The following is a 24172-nucleotide window of genomic DNA, read 5'->3' as shown; positions in this document are numbered from 1 at the left end:
CCATTTTGAGTTTACTTTTCTGTATGGGATTAGACAATAATCCAGCTTCATTCTCTTACATGTAGCTGTCCACTTTTGCCAACCCCATCTGTTGAAGAGGCTGTCATTTCCCCATTGCATGTCCATGGCTCCTTTATTGTATATTAATTGACCATATATGTTTGGGTTAATGTCTGGAGTCTCTACTCTGTTCCACTGGTCTGTGGCTCTGTTCTTGTGCCAGTACCAAATTGTCTTGATTACTGTGGTTTTGTAGTAGAGCATGAAGTTGGGGAGTGAAATCCCCCCACCCCCACTTTATTGTTCCTTCTCAGGATTGCTTTGGCTATTCAGGGTCTTTGGTGTTTCGATATGAATTTTTGAACTATTTGTTCCAGTTCGTTGAAGAATGCTGTTGGTAATTTGATAGGGATTGCATAAAATCTGTATGTTTCTTTTTGGCAGGATGGCCATTTTGATGATATAAATTCTTCCTAGCCAAGAGCATGGGATGAGTTACCATTTGTTAGTGTCCTCTTTAATTTCTCTTAAGAGTGTCTTATAGTTTTCAGGGTATAGGTCTTTCATTTCCTTGGTTACGTTTATTCCTAGGTATTTTATTCTTTTTGATGCAATTGTGAATGGAATTATTTTCATGATTTCTCTTTCTATTAGTTCATTATTAGTGTACAGGAAAGCCACAGCTTTTTGTGTGCTAGTTTTGTATCCTGCAACTTTGTTGAATTCCGATATCAGTTCTAGTAGTTTAGGAGTGGAGTCTTTAGGGTTTTTTATGTACAATATCATGCTATCTGCATATAATGACAGTGTGACTTTTTCTTTCCAATCTGGGTGCCTTGTATTTCTTAGTTTTGTCTGATTGCAGTAGCTAGGACCTCCAGTACTCTGTTGAATAACAGTGGGTAGAGTGGGCATCCCTGTCTAGTTCCCTATCTTAGAGGAAAACATTCAGCTTCTAGCTGTTAAGTATGGTGTTGGCTGTGGGTTTGTCATATATGGCATATATTATGTTGAGGTACTTGCCCTCTATACCCATTTTGCTGAGAGTTTTTATCATGAATGGATGTTGAATTTTGTCGAATGCTTTTTCAGCATCTATGGAGATGATCATGTGGTTTTTGTCTTTCTTTTTGTTAAGGTGGTGGATGATGTTGATGGATTTTCGAATGTTGTACCATCCTTGCATCCCTGGGATGAATCCCACTTGATCATGGTGTATGATCCTCTTGATGTATTTTTGAATTTGGTTGGCTAATATTTTGTTGAGTATTTTTGCATCTATGTTCATCAGTGATATTGGTTTGTAATTTTCTGTTTTGGTGTGGTCTTTGCCTGGTTTTGGTATTAGAGTGATGCTGGATTCATAGAATGAGTTTGGAAGTATTGCCTCCTCTTCTATTTTTTGGAAAACTTTAAGGAGAATGGGTATTATGTCTTCTCTATATTGTGATAAAATTCCATGGTGAATCTATCTGGTCAGGGGGTTTTGTTCTTGGGTAGTTTTTTGATTACCGATTCAATTACTTTGCTGGTAATTGGTTTGTTTAGATTTTCTGTTTCTTCCTTCGTTAGTCTTGGAAGGTTGTATTTTTCTAGGAAGTTGTCCATTTTTCTAGGTTTTTCAACTTTTTAGCAGATAGACTTTCATAATATTCTCTAATAATTCTTTTTATTTCTGTGGGGTCTGTCATGATTTTTTCTTTCTCATTTCTGATTCTGTTGATTTGTGTAGATTCTATTTTCCTCTTAATAAGTCTGGCTAGGGGCTTATCTGTTTTGTTTATTTACTCAAAGATCAGCTCTTGGTTTCACTGATTTTTTTATTGTTTTATTCTTCTCAATTTTATTTATTTCTTCTCCGATCTTTATTATTTCCCTCCTTCTGCTGACTTTGAGCCTCATTTGTTTTTCTTTTTCCAGTTTCAATAATTGTGACTTTAGAATATTCATTTGGGATTGTTCTTCTTTCCTGAAATATGCCTGGATTGCTATATACTTTCCTCTTAGAACTGTTTTTGCTGCATCCCACAGAAGCTGGGGCTCTGTGCTGTTGTTGTCATTTTTCTCCATATATTGCTTGATTTCTATTTTAATTTGGTCATTGATCCATTGATTATTTAGGAGCATGTTGTTAAGCCTCCATGTGTTTGTGAGCCTTTTTGTTTTCTTTGTACAATTTATTTCTAGTTTTACACCTTTGTGGTCTGAGAAGTTGGTTGGTAGAATTTCAGTCTTTTGAATTTACTGAGGCTCTTTCTGTGGCCTAGTACGTGGTCTATTCTGAGAAGAATGTGCACTTGAGAAGAATGTCTATCCTGTTGCTTTTGGGTGTAGAGTTCTGTAGATGTCTGTTAAGTCCTTCTGTTCCAGTGTGTTGTTCAGTGCTTCTGTGTCCTTACTTATTTTCTGTCTGCTGGACCTGTCCTTTGGAGTGAGTGGTGTGTTGAAGTCTCCTAGAATGAATGCATTGCATTCTATTTCCTCCTTTAGTTCTATTAATATTTGTTTCAGGTATGTTGGTGCTCCTGTATTGGTTGCATATATATTCATAATGGTTATATCCTCTTGTTGGACTGAGCCCTTTATCATTATGTAATGTCCTTCTTTGTCTTTTGTTACTTTCTTTATTTTGAAGTCTGTTTTGTCTGATACCAGAATTGCAACACCTGCTTTCTTCTCTCTGTTGTTTGCTTGAAATATCTTTTTCCATCCCTTGACTTTAAGTCTGTGCGCATCTTTGGGTTTGAGGTGAGTCTCTTGTACGCAGCATATGGATGGATCTTGCTTTTTTATCCATTCTATTACTCTGTGTCTTTTGATTGGTGCATTCAGTCCATTTACATTTAGGGTGATGATTGAAAGGTATGAATTTATTGCCATTGCAGGCTTTAAGTCTGTGATTACCAAAGGTTTAGGGTTAGCTTCTTTACTATCTTACTGTCTAACTTAACTCGCTTGTTGAGCTATTATAAACACAGTCTGATGATTCTTTATTTCTCTCCCTTCTTATTCCTCCTCCTCCCTTCTTCATATGTTGGGTGTTTTGTTGTGTGCTCTTTTTAGGAGTGCTCCCATCTAGAGCAGTCCCTGTAGGATGCCCTGTAGAGGTGGTTTGTGGGAGGCAAATTCCCTCAACTTTTGCTTGTCTGGGAATTGTTTAATCCCTCCTTCATATTTAAATGATATTCGTGCTGGATACAGTAGTCTTGGTTCGAGGCCCTTCTGTTTCATTGCATTAAGTTTATCATGCCATTCTCTTCTGGCCTGTAGGGTTTCTGTTGAGAAGTCTGATGATAGCCTGATGGGTTTTCCTTTGTAGGTAACCTTTTCTTTCTCTCTGGCTGCCTGTAATACTTTGTCCTTGTCTTTGATCTTTGCCATTTTAATTATTATGTGTCTTGGTGTTGCCCTCCTTGGATCCCTTGTCATGGGAGTTCTGTGTACCTCTGTGGTCTGAGAGGCCATTTCTTCCCCTAGTTTGGGGAAATTTTCAGCAATTATTTCTTCAAAGACATTTTCTATCCCCTTTTCTCTCTCTACTTCTTCTGGAATACCTATAATTCTTATATTGTTCCTTTTCGTTTGGTCACTCAGCTCTCTTAAAATTCTTTCATTCCTGGAGATCCTTTTATCTCTCTCTGCATCAGCTTCTCTGCGTTCCTGTTCTCTGTTTTCTAGTCCATTAATGGTCTCTTGCATCTCGTCCATTCTGTTTTGACGTCCTTCCAGAGCTTGTTTTATTTCTGAATTCTCCTTCCTTAGTTCTTGCATATTTCTCTGCAAGTCCATCAGCATGGTTATGACTTTTGTTTTGAATTCTTTTTCAGGAAGACTGGCTAAATCTATCTCCCCAGATTCCTTCTCAGGGGAAGATGTAGCAGATGCCGAAGATGTCTGGGTTAGTCTTGTCTGGATCATATTTTTTTGCCTTTTCATGTTGATAGGTGCTATTGACTGTCAGCTGGGAGGGCCAAAATTTTCACTTGCTACTGGCCTTTCTTTACTGGGACAACTGCGACCCCTAGTGACTTGTATTGGGTAATTGCGTGTAGAGTGGGTCTTTGTGTCTTGCCTGGCCGGAAGGGAGAAATTTCCCTTTCTGTGGGCGGAATTTGTCTCAGGCTGCTTCTCTGCTTTCGCAGCGCCCGGTGGGGTAATGGATGGGGGAGCTGCTTGACTGTTTACCTCCGTGAGGGGTCTCAGAGCTGTTGCCCAGGGGGTTAGTGCACCCGGTTTTCCCTGTAATTTCCAGCTGCTGTACTGTGACCTGGGTTGTTTCCGTCAAGCTGTTAAGTCCCTGTCCCTTTAAGACTTTCAAAAAGCACTCACTTTTCTTTGTCACAGGGGCATCAGCTTTGGCACCCGCTCAGAGGTCTTACTCCCTGTTCCCCCAGTATCCAGGGCCCCCTGGGCACGTACTGTGTCTGCGCTCTGGCCCGGATGGCTGAGGCTGGGTGTTCAGCAGTCCTGGGCTCCGTCTCCCTCCCGCTCTGCCTATTCTTCTCCCGCCGGGAGCTCGGGGGAGGGGCGCTCGGGTCCCGCCGGGCCGGGGCTTGAATCTTACCCCTTTCACCAGTCGCTGGGTTCTTGCTGGTGTAGCTGCAGTCTGGCCACTGTCCTGCGTCTTCTAGTCTCTCTTTTAGGGCTAGTTGTGTTTGTTGTATTTTCAAAAGTATATATGTTTTTGGGAGGAGATTCCCACTGTCCTACTCACGCCGCCATGTTGGCTCCGCCTCTGAGAAATAAATTTATACTTCTGATTTTGCTGGTATTCTATATTCTTGAATTATCATGCATCCAAAATTACACTGGCTCAGTTAATTGTATTTCTCATTTTAAAAATGTGATGAGAGAAAATGATAACTAATACTCTCCTGATAGCCTAAAAATTTTTTAAATTATGCTCAGAAAGAAAATACATAGTTTTCAATAATAAAAATTGTCATTCTATGTAAATGAAGGGTATTTTTATTTATTTATTTATTTATTTATTTATTTATTTATTTATTTATTTATTTATTTATATGTTGGTATCATTCATCTACAATTACATATGGAAAGTTATGTTTACTAGACCCCACCATCACCAAGCCCCTGCCTACATATCCTACCACAGTCACTGTCCATCAGCATAGCAAGATGCTGTAGAATCATTACTTGTCTTCTCTGTGTTTTACACCCCTCCCCTTGCCCCCCTGACCTTATACATGCTAATCCAAGGCCCCGGTTCTTTCCCCTCTTCATCCCTTCGTTCCCACCCATCCTCCCCAGACCCTTTCCCTTTGGTAACTGTTAGTTCATTCTCGGTTTCTGTGAGTCTGCTGCTGTTTTGCTCCTTCAGTTTTTTTCTTTGTTGTTATACTCCCCAGATGAGTGAAATCATTTGGTACTTGTCTTTCTCCGCCTGGCTTACTTCACTGAGCATAATACTCTCTAGCTCCATCCATGTTGTTGCAAATAGTAGGATTTGTGTTCTTCTGAGAGCTGAAAAATATTCCATTGTGTATATGTACCACCTCTTCTTTATCCATTCATCTACTGATGGACACTTAGGTTGCTTCCATTTCTTGGCTATTGTAAATTTTGCTGAGATAAACATAGGGTTGCAAATGTCTTTTTCAAACAGGGCTGATGCATTCTTCAGGAAAATTCCTAGGAGTGGAATTCCTGGGTCAAATGGTATTTCTATTTGGAGTTTTTTGAGGAACCTCTATACTGCTTCCCACAACGGCTGAACTAATTTACATTCCCACCAGCAGTGTAGGAGGGTTCCCCTTTCTCCACAACCTCACCAACATTTGTTGTTGTTTGTCTTTTGGATGGTGGCGATCCTTACTGGTGTGAGGTGATATCTCATTGTGGTTTTAATTTGCATTTATCTGATGACTAGTGATGTGGAACATCTTTTCATGTGACTTTTGGCCATCTGAATTTCTTCTTTGGAGAACTGTCTGTTCAGCTCCTCTGCCCATTTTTTAATTGGATTATTTGCTTTCTGTTTGTTGAGGTGTGTGAGTTCTTTATATATTTTGGATGACAACACTTTATTGGATCTGTCATTTATGAATATAATCTCCCATACTGTAGGATGTCTTTTTGTTCTATTGGTGGTGTCCTTTGCTGTACAGAAGGTTTTCAGTTTGATATAGTCCCACTTGTTCATTTTTGCTTTTGTTTCCCTTATCTGGAGAGATATTTTGATGGAGAAGTTGCTCATGCTTATGTCCAAGAGATTTTTGCCTATGTTTTTTTCTAAGAGTTTTATAGTTTCATGACTCATATTCAGGTTTTTGATCCATTTTGAGTTTACTTTTCTGTATGGGATTAGACAATAATCCAGCTTCATTCTCTTACATGTAGCTGTCCACTTTTGCCAACCCCATCTGTTGAAGAGGCTGTCATTTCCCCATTGCATGTCCATGGCTCCTTTATTGTATATTAATTGACCATATATGTTTGGGTTAATGTCTGGAGTCTCTACTCTGTTCCACTGGTCTGTGGCTCTGTTCTTGTGCCAGTACCAAATTGTCTTGATTACTGTGGTTTTGTAGTAGAGCATGAAGTTGGGGAGTGAAATCCCCCCACCCCCACTTTATTGTTCCTTCTCAGGATTGCTTTGGCTATTCAGGGTCTTTGGTGTTTCGATATGAATTTTTGAACTATTTGTTCCAGTTCGTTGAAGAATGCTGTTGGTAATTTGATAGGGATTGCATAAAATCTGTATGTTTCTTTTTGGCAGGATGGCCATTTTGATGATATAAATTCTTCCTAGCCAAGAGCATGGGATGAGTTACCATTTGTTAGTGTCCTCTTTAATTTCTCTTAAGAGTGTCTTATAGTTTTCAGGGTATAGGTCTTTCATTTCCTTGGTTACGTTTATTCCTAGGTATTTTATTCTTTTTGATGCAATTGTGAATGGAATTATTTTCATGATTTCTCTTTCTATTAGTTCATTATTAGTGTACAGGAAAGCCACAGCTTTTTGTGTGCTAGTTTTGTATCCTGCAACTTTGTTGAATTCCGATATCAGTTCTAGTAGTTTAGGAGTGGAGTCTTTAGGGTTTTTTATGTACAATATCATGCTATCTGCATATAATGACAGTGTGACTTTTTCTTTCCAATCTGGGTGCCTTGTATTTCTTAGTTTTGTCTGATTGCAGTGGCTAGGACCTCCAGTACTCTGTTGAATAACAGTGGGTAGAGTGGGCATCCCTGTCTAGTTCCCTATCTTAGAGGAAAACATTCAGCTTCTAGCTGTTAAGTATGGTGTTGGCTGTGGGTTTGTCATATATGGCATATATTATGTTGAGGTACTTGCCCTCTATACCCATTTTGCTGAGAGTTTTTATCATGAATGGATGTTGAATTTTGTCGAATGCTTTTTCAGCATCTATGGAGATGATCATGTGGTTTTTGTCTTTCTTTTTGTTAAGGTGGTGGATGATGTTGATGGATTTTCGAATGTTGTACCATCCTTGCATCCCTGGGATGAATCCCACTTGATCATGGTGTATGATCCTCTTGATGTATTTTTGAATTTGGTTGGCTAATATTTTGTTGAGTATTTTTGCATCTATGTTCATCAGTGATATTGGTTTGTAATTTTCTGTTTTGGTGTGGTCTTTGCCTGGTTTTGGTATTAGAGTGATGCTGGATTCATAGAATGAGTTTGGAAGTATTGCCTCCTCTTCTATTTTTTGGAAAACTTTAAGGAGAATGGGTATTATGTCTTCTCTATATTGTGATAAAATTCCATGGTGAATCTATCTGGTCAGGGGGTTTTGTTCTTGGGTAGTTTTTTGATTACCGATTCAATTACTTTGCTGGTAATTGGTTTGTTTAGATTTTCTGTTTCTTCCTTCGTTAGTCTTGGAAGGTTGTATTTTTCTAGGAAGTTGTCCATTTTTCTAGGTTTTTCAACTTTTTAGCAGATAGACTTTCATAATATTCTCTAATAATTCTTTTTATTTCTGTGGGGTCTGTCATGATTTTTTCTTTCTCATTTCTGATTCTGTTGATTTGTGTAGATTCTATTTTCCTCTTAATAAGTCTGGCTAGGGGCTTATCTGTTTTGTTTATTTACTCAAAGATCAGCTCTTGGTTTCACTGATTTTTTTATTGTTTTATTCTTCTCAATTTTATTTATTTCTTCTCCGATCTTTATTATTTCCCTCCTTCTGCTGACTTTGAGCCTCATTTGTTTTTCTTTTTCCAGTTTCAATAATTGTGACTTTAGAATATTCATTTGGGATTGTTCTTCTTTCCTGAGATATGCCTGGATTGCTATATACTTTCCTCTTAGAACTGTTTTTGCTGCATCCCACAGAAGCTGGGGCTCTGTGCTGTTGTTGTCATTTTTCTCCATATATTGCTTGATTTCTATTTTAATTTGGTCATTGATCCATTGATTATTTAGGAGCATGTTGTTAAGCCTCCATGTGTTTGTGAGCCTTTTTGTTTTCTTTGTACAATTTATTTCTAGTTTTACACCTTTGTGGTCTGAGAAGTTGGTTGGTAGAATTTCAGTCTTTTGAATTTACTGAGGCTCTTTCTGTGGCCTAGTACGTGGTCTATTCTGAGAAGAATGTGCACTTGAGAAGAATGTCTATCCTGTTGCTTTTGGGTGTAGAGTTCTGTAGATGTCTGTTAAGTCCTTCTGTTCCAGTGTGTTGTTCAGTGCTTCTGTGTCCTTACTTATTTTCTGTCTGCTGGACCTGTCCTTTGGAGTGAGTGGTGTGTTGAAGTCTCCTAGAATGAATGCATTGCATTCTATTTCCTCCTTTAGTTCTATTAATATTTGTTTCAGGTATGTTGGTGCTCCTGTATTGGTTGCATATATATTCATAATGGTTATATCCTCTTGTTGGACTGAGCCCTTTATCATTATGTAATGTCCTTCTTTGTCTTTTGTTACTTTCTTTATTTTGAAGTCTGTTTTGTCTGATACCAGAATTGCAACACCTGCTTTCTTCTCTCTGTTGTTTGCTTGAAATATCTTTTTCCATCCCTTGACTTTAAGTCTGTGCGCATCTTTGGGTTTGAGGTGAGTCTCTTGTACGCAGCATATGGATGGATCTTGCTTTTTTATCCATTCTATTACTCTGTGTCTTTTGATTGGTGCATTCAGTCCATTTACATTTAGGGTGATGATTGAAAGGTATGAATTTATTGCCATTGCAGGCTTTAAGTCTGTGATTACCAAAGGTTTAGGGTTAGCTTCTTTACTATCTTACTGTCTAACTTAACTCGCTTGTTGAGCTATTATAAACACAGTCTGATGATTCTTTATTTCTCTCCCTTCTTATTCCTCCTCCTCCCTTCTTCATATGTTGGGTGTTTTGTTGTGTGCTCTTTTTAGGAGTGCTCCCATCTAGAGCAGTCCCTGTAGGATGCCCTGTAGAGGTGGTTTGTGGGAGGCAAATTCCCTCAACTTTTGCTTGTCTGGGAATTGTTTAATCCCTCCTTCATATTTAAATGATATTCGTGCTGGATACAGTAGTCTTGGTTCGAGGCCCTTCTGTTTCATTGCATTAAGTTTATCATGCCATTCTCTTCTGGCCTGTAGGGTTTCTGTTGAGAAGTCTGATGATAGCCTGATGGGTTTTCCTTTGTAGGTAACCTTTTCTTTCTCTCTGGCTGCCTGTAATACTTTGTCCTTGTCTTTGATCTTTGCCATTTTAATTATTATGTGTCTTGGTGTTGCCCTCCTTGGATCCCTTGTCATGGGAGTTCTGTGTACCTCTGTGGTCTGAGAGGCCATTTCTTCCCCTAGTTTGGGGAAATTTTCAGCAATTATTTCTTCAAAGACATTTTCTATCCCCTTTTCTCTCTCTACTTCTTCTGGAATACCTATAATTCTTATATTGTTCCTTTTCGTTTGGTCACTCAGCTCTCTTAAAATTCTTTCATTCCTGGAGATCCTTTTATCTCTCTCTGCATCAGCTTCTCTGCGTTCCTGTTCTCTGTTTTCTAGTCCATTAATGGTCTCTTGCATCTCGTCCATTCTGTTTTGACGTCCTTCCAGAGCTTGTTTTATTTCTGAATTCTCCTTCCTTAGTTCTTGCATATTTCTCTGCAAGTCCATCAGCATGGTTATGACTTTTGTTTTGAATTCTTTTTCAGGAAGACTGGCTAAATCTATCTCCCCAGATTCCTTCTCAGGGGAAGATGTAGCAGATGCCGAAGATGTCTGGGTTAGTCTTGTCTGGATCATATTTTTTTGCCTTTTCATGTTGATAGGTGCTATTGACTGTCAGCTGGGAGGGCCAAAATTTTCACTTGCTACTGGCCTTTCTTTACTGGGACAACTGCGACCCCTAGTGACTTGTATTGGGTAATTGCGTGTAGAGTGGGTCTTTGTGTCTTGCCTGGCCGGAAGGGAGAAATTTCCCTTTCTGTGGGCGGAATTTGTCTCAGGCTGCTTCTCTGCTTTCGCAGCGCCCGGTGGGGTAATGGATGGGGGAGCTGCTTGACTGTTTACCTCCGTGAGGGGTCTCAGAGCTGTTGCCCAGGGGGTTAGTGCACCCGGTTTTCCCTGTAATTTCCAGCTGCTGTACTGTGACCTGGGTTGTTTCCGTCAAGCTGTTAAGTCCCTGTCCCTTTAAGACTTTCAAAAAGCACTCACTTTTCTTTGTCACAGGGGCATCAGCTTTGGCACCCGCTCAGAGGTCTTACTCCCTGTTCCCCCAGTATCCAGGGCCCCCTGGGCACGTACTGTGTCTGCGCTCTGGCCCGGATGGCTGAGGCTGGGTGTTCAGCAGTCCTGGGCTCCGTCTCCCTCCCGCTCTGCCTATTCTTCTCCCGCCGGGAGCTCGGGGGAGGGGCGCTCGGGTCCCGCCGGGCCGGGGCTTGAATCTTACCCCTTTCACCAGTCGCTGGGTTCTTGCTGGTGTAGCTGCAGTCTGGCCACTGTCCTGCGTCTTCTAGTCTCTCTTTTAGGGCTAGTTGTGTTTGTTGTATTTTCAAAAGTATATATGTTTTTGGGAGGAGATTCCCACTGTCCTACTCACGCCGCCATGTTGGCTCCGCCTCTGAGAAATAAATTTATACTTCTGATTTTGCTGGTATTCTATATTCTTGAATTATCATGCATCCAAAATTACACTGGCTCAGTTAATTGTATTTCTCATTTTAAAAATGTGATGAGAGAAAATGATAACTAATACTCTCCTGATAGCCTAAAAATTTTTTAAATTATGCTCAGAAAGAAAATACATAGTTTTCAATAATAAAAATTGTCATTCTATGTAAATGAAGGGTATTTTTATTTATTTATTTATTTATTTATTTATTTATTTATTTATTTATTTATTTATTTATATGTTGGTATCATTCATCTACAATTACATATGGAAAGTTATGTTTACTAGACCCCACCATCACCAAGCCCCTGCCTACATATCCTACCACAGTCACTGTCCATCAGCATAGCAAGATGCTGTAGAATCATTACTTGTCTTCTCTGTGTTTTACACCCCTCCCCTTGCCCCCCTGACCTTATACATGCTAATCCAAGGCCCCGGTTCTTTCCCCTCTTCATCCCTTCGTTCCCACCCATCCTCCCCAGACCCTTTCCCTTTGGTAACTGTTAGTTCATTCTCGGTTTCTGTGAGTCTGCTGCTGTTTTGCTCCTTCAGTTTTTTTCTTTGTTGTTATACTCCCCAGATGAGTGAAATCATTTGGTACTTGTCTTTCTCCGCCTGGCTTACTTCACTGAGCATAATACTCTCTAGCTCCATCCATGTTGTTGCAAATAGTAGGATTTGTGTTCTTCTGAGAGCTGAAAAATATTCCATTGTGTATATGTACCACCTCTTCTTTATCCATTCATCTACTGATGGACACTTAGGTTGCTTCCATTTCTTGGCTATTGTAAATTTTGCTGAGATAAACATAGGGTTGCAAATGTCTTTTTCAAACAGGGCTGATGCATTCTTCGGGAAAATTCCTAGGAGTGGAATTCCTGGGTCAAATGGTATTTCTATTTGGAGTTTTTTGAGGAACCTCTATACTGCTTCCCACAACGGCTGAACTAATTTACATTCCCACCAGCAGTGTAGGAGGGTTCCCCTTTCTCCACAACCTCACCAACATTTGTTGTTGTTTGTCTTTTGGATGGTGGCGATCCTTACTGGTGTGAGGTGATATCTCATTGTGGTTTTAATTTGCATTTATCTGATGACTAGTGATGTGGAACATCTTTTCATGTGACTTTTGGCCATCTGAATTTCTTCTTTGGAGAACTGTCTGTTCAGCTCCTCTGCCCATTTTTTAATTGGATTATTTGCTTTCTGTTTGTTGAGGTGTGTGAGTTCTTTATATATTTTGGATGACAACACTTTATTGGATCTGTCATTTATGAATATAATCTCCCATACTGTAGGATGTCTTTTTGTTCTATTGGTGGTGTCCTTTGCTGTACAGAAGGTTTTCAGTTTGATATAGTCCCACTTGTTCATTTTTGCTTTTGTTTCCCTTATCTGGAGAGATATTTTGATGGAGAAGTTGCTCATGCTTATGTCCAAGAGATTTTTGCCTATGTTTTTTTCTAAGAGTTTTATAGTTTCATGACTCATATTCAGGTTTTTGATCCATTTTGAGTTTACTTTTCTGTATGGGATTAGACAATAATCCAGCTTCATTCTCTTACATGTAGCTGTCCACTTTTGCCAACCCCATCTGTTGAAGAGGCTGTCATTTCCCCATTGCATGTCCATGGCTCCTTTATTGTATATTAATTGACCATATATGTTTGGGTTAATGTCTGGAGTCTCTACTCTGTTCCACTGGTCTGTGGCTCTGTTCTTGTGCCAGTACCAAATTGTCTTGATTACTGTGGTTTTGTAGTAGAGCATGAAGTTGGGGAGTGAAATCCCCCCACCCCCACTTTATTGTTCCTTCTCAGGATTGCTTTGGCTATTCAGGGTCTTTGGTGTTTCGATATGAATTTTTGAACTATTTGTTCCAGTTCGTTGAAGAATGCTGTTGGTAATTTGATAGGGATTGCATAAAATCTGTATGTTTCTTTTTGGCAGGATGGCCATTTTGATGATATAAATTCTTCCTAGCCAAGAGCATGGGATGAGTTACCATTTGTTAGTGTCCTCTTTAATTTCTCTTAAGAGTGTCTTATAGTTTTCAGGGTATAGGTCTTTCATTTCCTTGGTTACGTTTATTCCTAGGTATTTTATTCTTTTTGATGCAATTGTGAATGGAATTATTTTCATGATTTCTCTTTCTATTAGTTCATTATTAGTGTACAGGAAAGCCACAGCTTTTTGTGTGCTAGTTTTGTATCCTGCAACTTTGTTGAATTCCGATATCAGTTCTAGTAGTTTAGGAGTGGAGTCTTTAGGGTTTTTTATGTACAATATCATGCTATCTGCATATAATGACAGTGTGACTTTTTCTTTCCAATCTGGGTGCCTTGTATTTCTTAGTTTTGTCTGATTGCAGTGGCTAGGACCTCCAGTACTCTGTTGAATAACAGTGGGTAGAGTGGGCATCCCTGTCTAGTTCCCTATCTTAGAGGAAAACATTCAGCTTCTAGCTGTTAAGTATGGTGTTGGCTGTGGGTTTGTCATATATGGCATATATTATGTTGAGGTACTTGCCCTCTATACCCATTTTGCTGAGAGTTTTTATCATGAATGGATGTTGAATTTTGTCGAATGCTTTTTCAGCATCTATGGAGATGATCATGTGGTTTTTGTCTTTCTTTTTGTTAAGGTGGTGGATGATGTTGATGGATTTTCGAATGTTGTACCATCCTTGCATCCCTGGGATGAATCCCACTTGATCATGGTGTATGATCCTCTTGATGTATTTTTGAATTTGGTTGGCTAATATTTTGTTGAGTATTTTTGCATCTATGTTCATCAGTGATATTGGTTTGTAATTTTCTGTTTTGGTGTGGTCTTTGCCTGGTTTTGGTATTAGAGTGATGCTGGATTCATAGAATGAGTTTGGAAGTATTGCCTCCTCTTCTATTTTTTGGAAAACTTTAAGGAGAATGGGTATTATGTCTTCTCTATATTGTGATAAAATTCCATGGTGAATCTATCTGGTCAGGGGGTTTTGTTCTTGGGTAGTTTTTTGATTACCGATTCAATTACTTTGCTGGTAATTGGTTTGTTTAGATTTTCTGTTTCTTCCTTCGTTAGTCTTGGAAGGTTGTATTTTTCTAGGAAGTTGTCCATTTTTCTAGGTTTTTCAACTTTTTAGCAGATAGACTTTCATAATATTCTCTAATAATTCTTTTTATTTCTGTGGGGTCTGTCATGATTTTTTCTTTCTCATTTCTGATTCTGTTGATTTGTGTAGATTCTATTTTCCTCTTAATAAGTCTGGCTAGGGGCTTATCTGTTTTGTTTATTTACTCAAAGATCAGCTCTTGGTTTCACTGATTTTTTTATTGTTTTATTCTTCTCAATTTTATTTATTTCTTCTCCGATCTTTATTATTTCCCTCCTTCTGCTGACTTTGAGCCTCATTTGTTTTTCTTTTTCCAGTTTCAATAATTGTGACTTTAGAATATTCATTTGGGATTGTTCTTCTTTCCTGAGATATGCCTGGATTGCTATATACTTTCCTCTTAGAACTGTTTTTGCTGCATCCCACAGAAGCTGGGGCTCTGTGCTGTTGTTGTCATTTTTCTCCATATATTGCTTGATTTCTATTTTAATTTGGTCATTGATCCATTGATTATTTAGGAGCATGTTGTTAAGCCTCCATGTGTTTGTGAGCCTTTTTGTTTTCTTTGTACAATTTATTTCTAGTTTTACACCTTTGTGGTCTGAGAAGTTGGTTGGTAGAATTTCAGTCTTTTGAATTTACTGAGGCTCTTTCTGTGGCCTAGTACGTGGTCTATTCTGAGAAGAATGTGCACTTGAGAAGAATGTCTATCCTGTTGCTTTTGGGTGTAGAGTTCTGTAGATGTCTGTTAAGTCCTTCTGTTCCAGTGTGTTGTTCAGTGCTTCTGTGTCCTTACTTATTTTCTGTCTGCTGGACCTGTCCTTTGGAGTGAGTGGTGTGTTGAAGTCTCCTAGAATGAATGCATTGCATTCTATTTCCTCCTTTAGTTCTATTAAAATTTGTTTCAGGTATGTTGGTGCTCCTGTATTGGTTGCATATATATTCATAATGGTTATATCCTCTTGTTGGACTGAGCCCTTTATCATTATGTAATGTCCTTCTTTGTCTTTTGTTACTTTCTTTATTTTGAAGTCTGTTTTGTCTGATACCAGAATTGCAACACCTGCTTTCTTCTCTCTGTTGTTTGCTTGAAATATCTTTTTCCATCCCTTGACTTTAAGTCTGTGCGCATCTTTGGGTTTGAGGTGAGTCTCTTGTACGCAGCATATGGATGGATCTTGCTTTTTTATCCATTCTATTACTCTGTGTCTTTTGATTGGTGCATTCAGTCCATTTACATTTAGGGTGATGATTGAAAGGTATGAATTTATTGCCATTGCAGGCTTTAAGTCTGTGATTACCAAAGGTTTAGGGTTAGCTTCTTTACTATCTTACTGTCTAACTTAACTCGCTTGTTGAGCTATTATAAACACAGTCTGATGATTCTTTATTTCTCTCCCTTCTTATTCCTCCTCCTCCCTTCTTCATATGTTGGGTGTTTTGTTGTGTGCTCTTTTTAGGAGTGCTCCCATCTAGAGCAGTCCCTGTAGGATGCCCTGTAGAGGTGGTTTGTGGGAGGCAAATTCCCTCAACTTTTGCTTGTCTGGGAATTGTTTAATCCCTCCTTCATATTTAAATGATATTCGTGCTGGATACAGTAGTCTTGGTTCGAGGCCCTTCTGTTTCATTGCATTAAGTTTATCATGCCATTCTCTTCTGGCCTGTAGGGTTTCTGTTGAGAAGTCTGATGATAGCCTGATGGGTTTTCCTTTGTAGGTAACCTTTTCTTTCTCTCTGGCTGCCTGTAATACTTTGTCCTTGTCTTTGATCTTTGCCATTTTAATTATTATGTGTCTTGGTGTTGCCCTCCTTGGATCCCTTGTCATGGGAGTTCTGTGTACCTCTGTGGTCTGAGAGGCCATTTCTTCCCCTAGTTTGGGGAAATTTTCAGCAATTATTTCTTCAAAGACATTTTCTATCCCCTTTTCTCTCTCTACTTCTTCTGGAATACCTATAATTCTTATATTGTTCCTTTTCGTTTGGTCACTCAGCTCTCTTAAAATTCTTTCATTCCTGGAGATCCTTTTATCTCTCTCTGCATCAGCTTCTCTGCGTTCCTGTTCTCTGTTTTCTAGTCCATTAATGGTCTCTTGCATCTCGTCCATTCTGTTTTGACGTCCTTCCAGAGCTTGTTTTATTTCTGAATTCTCCTTCCTTAGTTCTTGCATATTTCTCTGCAAGTCCATCAGCATGGTTATGACTTTTGTTTTGAATTCTTTTTCAGGAAGACTGGCTAAATCTATCTCCCCAGATTCCTTCTCAGGGGAAGATGTAGCAGATGCCGAAGATGTCTGGGTTAGTCTTGTCTGGATCATATTTTTTTGCCTTTTCATGTTGATAGGTGCTATTGACTGTCAGCTGGGAGGGCCAAAATTTTCACTTGCTACTGGCCTTTCTTTACTGGGACAACTGCGACCCCTAGTGACTTGTATTGGGTAATTGCGTGTAGAGTGGGTCTTTGTGTCTTGCCTGGCCGGAAGGGAGAAATTTCCCTTTCTGTGGGCGGAATTTGTCTCAGGCTGCTTCTCTGCTTTCGCAGCGCCCGGTGGGGTAATGGATGGGGGAGCTGCTTGACTGTTTACCTCCGTGAGGGGTCTCAGAGCTGTTGCCCAGGGGGTTAGTGCACCCGGTTTTCCCTGTAATTTCCAGCTGCTGTACTGTGACCTGGGTTGTTTCCGTCAAGCTGTTAAGTCCCTGTCCCTTTAAGACTTTCAAAAAGCACTCACTTTTCTTTGTCACAGGGGCATCAGCTTTGGCACCCGCTCAGAGGTCTTACTCCCTGTTCCCCCAGTATCCAGGGCCCCCTGGGCACGTACTGTGTCTGCGCTCTGGCCCGGATGGCTGAGGCTGGGTGTTCAGCAGTCCTGGGCTCCGTCTCCCTCCCGCTCTGCCTATTCTTCTCCCGCCGGGAGCTTGGGGGAGGGGCGCTCGGGTCCCGCCGGGCCGGGGCTTGAATCTTACCCCTTTCACCAGTCGCTGGGTTCTTGCTGGTGTAGCTGCAGTCTGGCCACTGTCCTGCGTCTTCTAGTCTCTCTTTTAGGGCTAGTTGTGTTTGTTGTATTTTCAAAAGTATATATGTTTTTGGGAGGAGATTCCCACTGTCCTACTCACGCCGCCATGTTGGCTCCGCCTCTGAGAAATAAATTTATACTTCTGATTTTGCTGGTATTCTATATTCTTGAATTATCATGCATCCAAAATTACACTGGCTCAGTTAATTGTATTTCTCATTTTAAAAATGTGATGAGAGAAAATGATAACTAATACTCTCCTGATAGCCTAAAAATTTTTTAAATTATGCTCAGAAAGAAAATACATAGTTTTCAATAATAAAAATTGTCATTCTATGTAAATGAAGGGTATTTTTATTTATTTATTTATTTATTTATTTATTTATTTATTTATTTATTTATTTATTTATTTATATGTTGGTATCATTCATCTACAATTACATATGGAAAGTTATGTTTACTAGACCCCACCATCACCAAGCCCCTGCCTACATATCCTACCACAGTCACTGTCCATCAGCATAGCAAGATGCTGTAGAATCATTACTTGTCTTCTCTGTGTTTTACACCCCTCCCCTTGCCCCCCTGACCTTATACATGCTAATCCAAGGCCCCGGTTCTTTCCCCTCTTCATCCCTTCGTTCCCACCCATCCTCCCCAGACCCTTTCCCTTTGGTAACTGTTAGTTCATTCTCGGTTTCTGTGAGTCTGCTGCTGTTTTGCTCCTTCAGTTTTTTTCTTTGTTGTTATACTCCCCAGATGAGTGAAATCATTTGGTACTTGTCTTTCTCCGCCTGGCTTACTTCACTGAGCATAATACTCTCTAGCTCCATCCATGTTGTTGCAAATAGTAGGATTTGTGTTCTTCTGAGAGCTGAAAAATATTCCATTGTGTATATGTACCACCTCTTCTTTATCCATTCATCTACTGATGGACACTTAGGTTGCTTCCATTTCTTGGCTATTGTAAATTTTGCTGAGATAAACATAGGGTTGCAAATGTCTTTTTCAAACAGGGCTGATGCATTCTTCGGGAAAATTCCTAGGAGTGGAATTCCTGGGTCAAATGGTATTTCTATTTGGAGTTTTTTGAGGAACCTCTATACTGCTTCCCACAACGGCTGAACTAATTTACATTCCCACCAGCAGTGTAGGAGGGTTCCCCTTTCTCCACAACCTCACCAACATTTGTTGTTGTTTGTCTTTTGGATGGTGGCGATCCTTACTGGTGTGAGGTGATATCTCATTGTGGTTTTAATTTGCATTTATCTGATGACTAGTGATGTGGAACATCTTTTCATGTGACTTTTGGCCATCTGAATTTCTTCTTTGGAGAACTGTCTGTTCAGCTCCTCTGCCCATTTTTTAATTGGATTATTTGCTTTCTGTTTGTTGAGGTGTGTGAGTTCTTTATATATTTTGGATGACAACACTTTATTGGATCTGTCATTTATGAATATAATCTCCCATACTGTAGGATGTCTTTTTGTTCTATTGGTGGTGTCCTTTGCTGTACAGAAGGTTTTCAGTTTGATATAGTCCCACTTGTTCATTTTTGCTTTTGTTTCCCTTATCTGGAGAGATATTTTGATGGAGAAGTTGCTCATGCTTATGTCCAAGAGATTTTTGCCTATGTTTTTTTCTAAGAGTTTTATAGTTTCATGACTCATATTCAGGTTTTTGATCCATTTTGAGTTTACTTTTCTGTATGGGATTAGACAATAATCCAGCTTCATTCTCTTACATGTAGCTGTCCACTTTTGCCAACCCCATCTGTTGAAGAGGCTGTCATTTCCCCATTGCATGTCCATGGCTCCTTTATTGTATATTAATTGACCATATATGTTTGGGTTAATGTCTGGAGTCTCTACTCTGTTCCACTGGTCTGTGGCTCTGTTCTTGTGCCAGTACCAAATTGTCTTGATTACTGTGGTTTTGTAGTAGAGCATGAAGTTGGGGAGTGAAATCCCCCCACCCCCACTTTATTGTTCCTTCTCAGGATTGCTTTGGCTATTCAGGGTCTTTGGTGTTTCGATATGAATTTTTGAACTATTTGTTCCAGTTCGTTGAAGAATGCTGTTGGTAATTTGATAGGGATTGCATAAAATCTGTATGTTTCTTTTTGGCAGGATGGCCATTTTGATGATATAAATTCTTCCTAGCCAAGAGCATGGGATGAGTTACCATTTGTTAGTGTCCTCTTTAATTTCTCTTAAGAGTGTCTTATAGTTTTCAGGGTATAGGTCTTTCATTTCCTTGGTTACGTTTATTCCTAGGTATTTTATTCTTTTTGATGCAATTGTGAATGGAATTATTTTCATGATTTCTCTTTCTATTAGTTCATTATTAGTGTACAGGAAAGCCACAGCTTTTTGTGTGCTAGTTTTGTATCCTGCAACTTTGTTGAATTCCGATATCAGTTCTAGTAGTTTAGGAGTGGAGTCTTTAGGGTTTTTTATGTACAATATCATGCTATCTGCATATAATGACAGTGTGACTTTTTCTTTCCAATCTGGGTGCCTTGTATTTCTTAGTTTTGTCTGATTGCAGTGGCTAGGACCTCCAGTACTCTGTTGAATAACAGTGGGTAGAGTGGGCATCCCTGTCTAGTTCCCTATCTTAGAGGAAAACATTCAGCTTCTAGCTGTTAAGTATGGTGTTGGCTGTGGGTTTGTCATATATGGCATATATTATGTTGAGGTACTTGCCCTCTATACCCATTTTGCTGAGAGTTTTTATCATGAATGGATGTTGAATTTTGTCGAATGCTTTTTCAGCATCTATGGAGATGATCATGTGGTTTTTGTCTTTCTTTTTGTTAAGGTGGTGGATGATGTTGATGGATTTTCGAATGTTGTACCATCCTTGCATCCCTGGGATGAATCCCACTTGATCATGGTGTATGATCCTCTTGATGTATTTTTGAATTTGGTTGGCTAATATTTTGTTGAGTATTTTTGCATCTATGTTCATCAGTGATATTGGTTTGTAATTTTCTGTTTTGGTGTGGTCTTTGCCTGGTTTTGGTATTAGAGTGATGCTGGATTCATAGAATGAGTTTGGAAGTATTGCCTCCTCTTCTATTTTTTGGAAAACTTTAAGGAGAATGGGTATTATGTCTTCTCTATATTGTGATAAAATTCCATGGTGAATCTATCTGGTCAGGGGGTTTTGTTCTTGGGTAGTTTTTTGATTACCGATTCAATTACTTTGCTGGTAATTGGTTTGTTTAGATTTTCTGTTTCTTCCTTCGTTAGTCTTGGAAGGTTGTATTTTTCTAGGAAGTTGTCCATTTTTCTAGGTTTTTCAACTTTTTAGCAGATAGACTTTCATAATATTCTCTAATAATTCTTTTTATTTCTGTGGGGTCTGTCATGATATTTTCTTTCTCATTTCTGATTCTGTTGATTTGTGTAGATTCTATTTTCCTCTTAATAAGTCTGGCTAGGGGCTTATCTGTTTTGTTTATTTACTCAAAGATCAGCTCTTGGTTTCACTGATTTTTTTATTGTTTTATTCTTCTCAATTTTATTTATTTCTTCTCCGATCTTTATTATTTCCCTCCTTCTGCTGACTTTGAGCCTCATTTGTTTTTCTTTTTCCAGTTTCAATAATTGTGACTTTAGAATATTCATTTGGGATTGTTCTTCTTTCCTGAGATATGCCTGGATTGCTATATACTTTCCTCTTAGAACTGTTTTTGCTGCATCCCACAGAAGCTGGGGCTCTGTGCTGTTGTTGTCATTTTTCTCCATATATTGCTTGATTTCTATTTTAATTTGGTCATTGATCCATTGATTATTTAGGAGCATGTTGTTAAGCCTCCATGTGTTTGTGAGCCTTTTTGTTTTCTTTGTACAATTTATTTCTAGTTTTACACCTTTGTGGTCTGAGAAGTTGGTTGGTAGAATTTCAGTCTTTTGAATTTACTGAGGCTCTTTCTGTGGCCTAGTACGTGGTCTATTCTGAGAAGAATGTGCACTTGAGAAGAATGTCTATCCTGTTGCTTTTGGGTGTAGAGTTCTGTAGATGTCTGTTAAGTCCTTCTGTTCCAGTGTGTTGTTCAGTGCTTCTGTGTCCTTACTTATTTTCTGTCTGCTGGACCTGTCCTTTGGAGTGAGTGGTGTGTTGAAGTCTCCTAGAATGAATGCATTGCATTCTATTTCCTCCTTTAGTTCTATTAATATTTGTTTCAGGTATGTTGGTGCTCCTGTATTGGTTGCATATATATTCATAATGGTTATATCCTCTTGTTGGACTGAGCCCTTTATCATTATGTAATGTCCTTCTTTGTCTTTTGTTACTTTCTTTATTTTGAAGTCTGTTTTGTCTGATACCAGAATTGCAACACCTGCTTTCTTCTCTCTGTTGTTTGCTTGAAATATCTTTTTCCATCCCTTGACTTTAAGTCTGTGCGCATCTTTGGGTTTGAGGTGAGTCTCTTGTACGCAGCATATGGATGGATCTTGCTTTTTTATCCATTCTATTACTCTGTGTCTTTTGATTGGTGCATTCAGTCCATTTACATTTAGGGTGATGATTGAAAGGTATGAATTTATTGCCATTGCAGGCTTTAAGTCTGTGATTACCAAAGGTTTAGGGTTAGCTTCTTTACTATCTTACTGTCTAACTTAACTCGCTTGTTGAGCTATTATAAACACAGTCTGATGATTCTTTATTTCTCTCCCTTCTTATTCCTCCTCCTCCCTTCTTCATATGTTGGGTGTTTTGTTGTGTGCTCTTTTTAGGAGTGCTCCCATCTAGAGCAGTCCCTGTAGGATGCCCTGTAGAGGTGGTTTGTGGGAGGCAAATTCCCTCAACTTTTGCTTGTCTGGGAATTGTTTAATCCCTCCTTCATATTTAAATGATATTCGTGCTGGATACAGTAGTCTTGGTTCGAGGCCCTTCTGTTTCATTGCATTAAGTTTATCATGCCATTCTCTTCTGGCCTGTAGGGTTTCTGTTGAGAAGTCTGATGATAGCCTGATGGGTTTTCCTTTGTAGGTAACCTTTTCTTTCTCTCTGGCTGCCTGTAATACTTTGTCCTTGTCTTTGATCTTTGCCATTTTAATTATTATGTGTCTTGGTGTTGCCCTCCTTGGATCCCTTGTCATGGGAGTTCTGTGTACCTCTGTGGTCTGAGAGGCCATTTCTTCCCCTAGTTTGGGGAAATTTTCAGCAATTATTTCTTCAAAGACATTTTCTATCCCCTTTTCTCTCTCTACTTCTTCTGGAATACCTATAATTCTTATATTGTTCCTTTTCGTTTGGTCACTCAGCTCTCTTAAAATTCTTTCATTCCTGGAGATCCTTTTATCTCTCTCTGCATCAGCTTCTCTGCGTTCCTGTTCTCTGTTTTCTAGTCCATTAATGGTCTCTTGCATCTCGTCCATTCTGTTTTGACGTCCTTCCAGAGCTTGTTTTATTTCTGAATTCTCCTTCCTTAGTTCTTGCATATTTCTCTGCAAGTCCATCAGCATGGTTATGACTTTTGTTTTGAATTCTTTTTCAGGAAGACTGGCTAAATCTATCTCCCCAGATTCCTTCTCAGGGGAAGATGTAGCAGATGCCGAAGATGTCTGGGTTAGTCTTGTCTGGATCATATTTTTTTGCCTTTTCATGTTGATAGGTGCTATTGACTGTCAGCTGGGAGGGCCAAAATTTTCACTTGCTACTGGCCTTTCTTTACTGGGACAACTGCGACCCCTAGTGACTTGTATTGGGTAATTGCGTGTAGAGTGGGTCTTTGTGTCTTGCCTGGCCGGAAGGGAGAAATTTCCCTTTCTGTGGGCGGAATTTGTCTCAGGCTGCTTCTCTGCTTTCGCAGCGCCCGGTGGGGTAATGGATGGGGGAGCTGCTTGACTGTTTAGCTCCGTGAGGGGTCTCAGAGCTGTTGCCCAGGGGGTTAGTGCACCCGGTTTTCCCTGTAATTTCCAGCTGCTGTACTGTGACCTGGGTTGTTTCCGTCAAGCTGTTAAGTCCCTGTCCCTTTAAGACTTTCAAAAAGCACTCACTTTTCTTTGTCACAGGGGCATCAGCTTTGGCACCCGCTCAGAGGTCTTACTCCCTGTTCCCCCAGTATCCAGGGCCCCCTGGGCACGTACTGTGTCTGCGCTCTGGCCCGGATGGCTGAGGCTGGGTGTTCAGCAGTCCTGGGCTCCGTCTCCCTCCCGCTCTGCCTATTCTTCTCCCGCCGGGAGCTCGGGGGAGGGGCGCTCGGGTCCCGCCGGGCCGGGGCTTGAATCTTACCCCTTTCACCAGTCGCTGGGTTCTTGCTGGTGTAGCTGCAGTCTGGCCACTGTCCTGCGTCTTCTAGTCTCTCTTTTAGGGCTAGTTGTGTTTGTTGTATTTTCAAAAGTATATATGTTTTTGGGAGGAGATTCCCACTGTCCTACTCACGCCGCCATGTTGGCTCCGCCTCTGAGAAATAAATTTATACTTCTGATTTTGCTGGTATTCTATATTCTTGAATTATCATGCATCCAAAATTACACTGGCTCAGTTAATTGTATTTCTCATTTTAAAAATGTGATGAGAGAAAATGATAACTAATACTCTCCTGATAGCCTAAAAATTTTTTAAATTATGCTCAGAAAGAAAATACATAGTTTTCAATAATAAAAATTGTCATTCTATGTAAATGAAGGGTATTTTTATTTATTTATTTATTTATTTATTTATTTATTTATTTATTTATTTATTTATTTATATGTTGGTATCATTCATCTACAATTACATATGGAAAGTTATGTTTACTAGACCCCACCATCACCAAGCCCCTGCCTACATATCCTACCACAGTCACTGTCCATCAGCATAGCAAGATGCTGTAGAATCATTACTTGTCTTCTCTGTGTTTTACACCCCTCCCCTTGCCCCCCTGACCTTATACATGCTAATCCAAGGCCCCGGTTCTTTCCCCTCTTCATCCCTTCGTTCCCACCCATCCTCCCCAGACCCTTTCCCTT

Source organism: Manis pentadactyla, chromosome 6 (genome assembly GCF_030020395.1).
Source record: "Manis pentadactyla isolate mManPen7 chromosome 6, mManPen7.hap1, whole genome shotgun sequence".
Lineage (NCBI taxonomy): Eukaryota > Metazoa > Chordata > Mammalia > Pholidota > Manidae > Manis > Manis pentadactyla.
Note: the sequence above shows the minus strand (reverse complement) of the source record.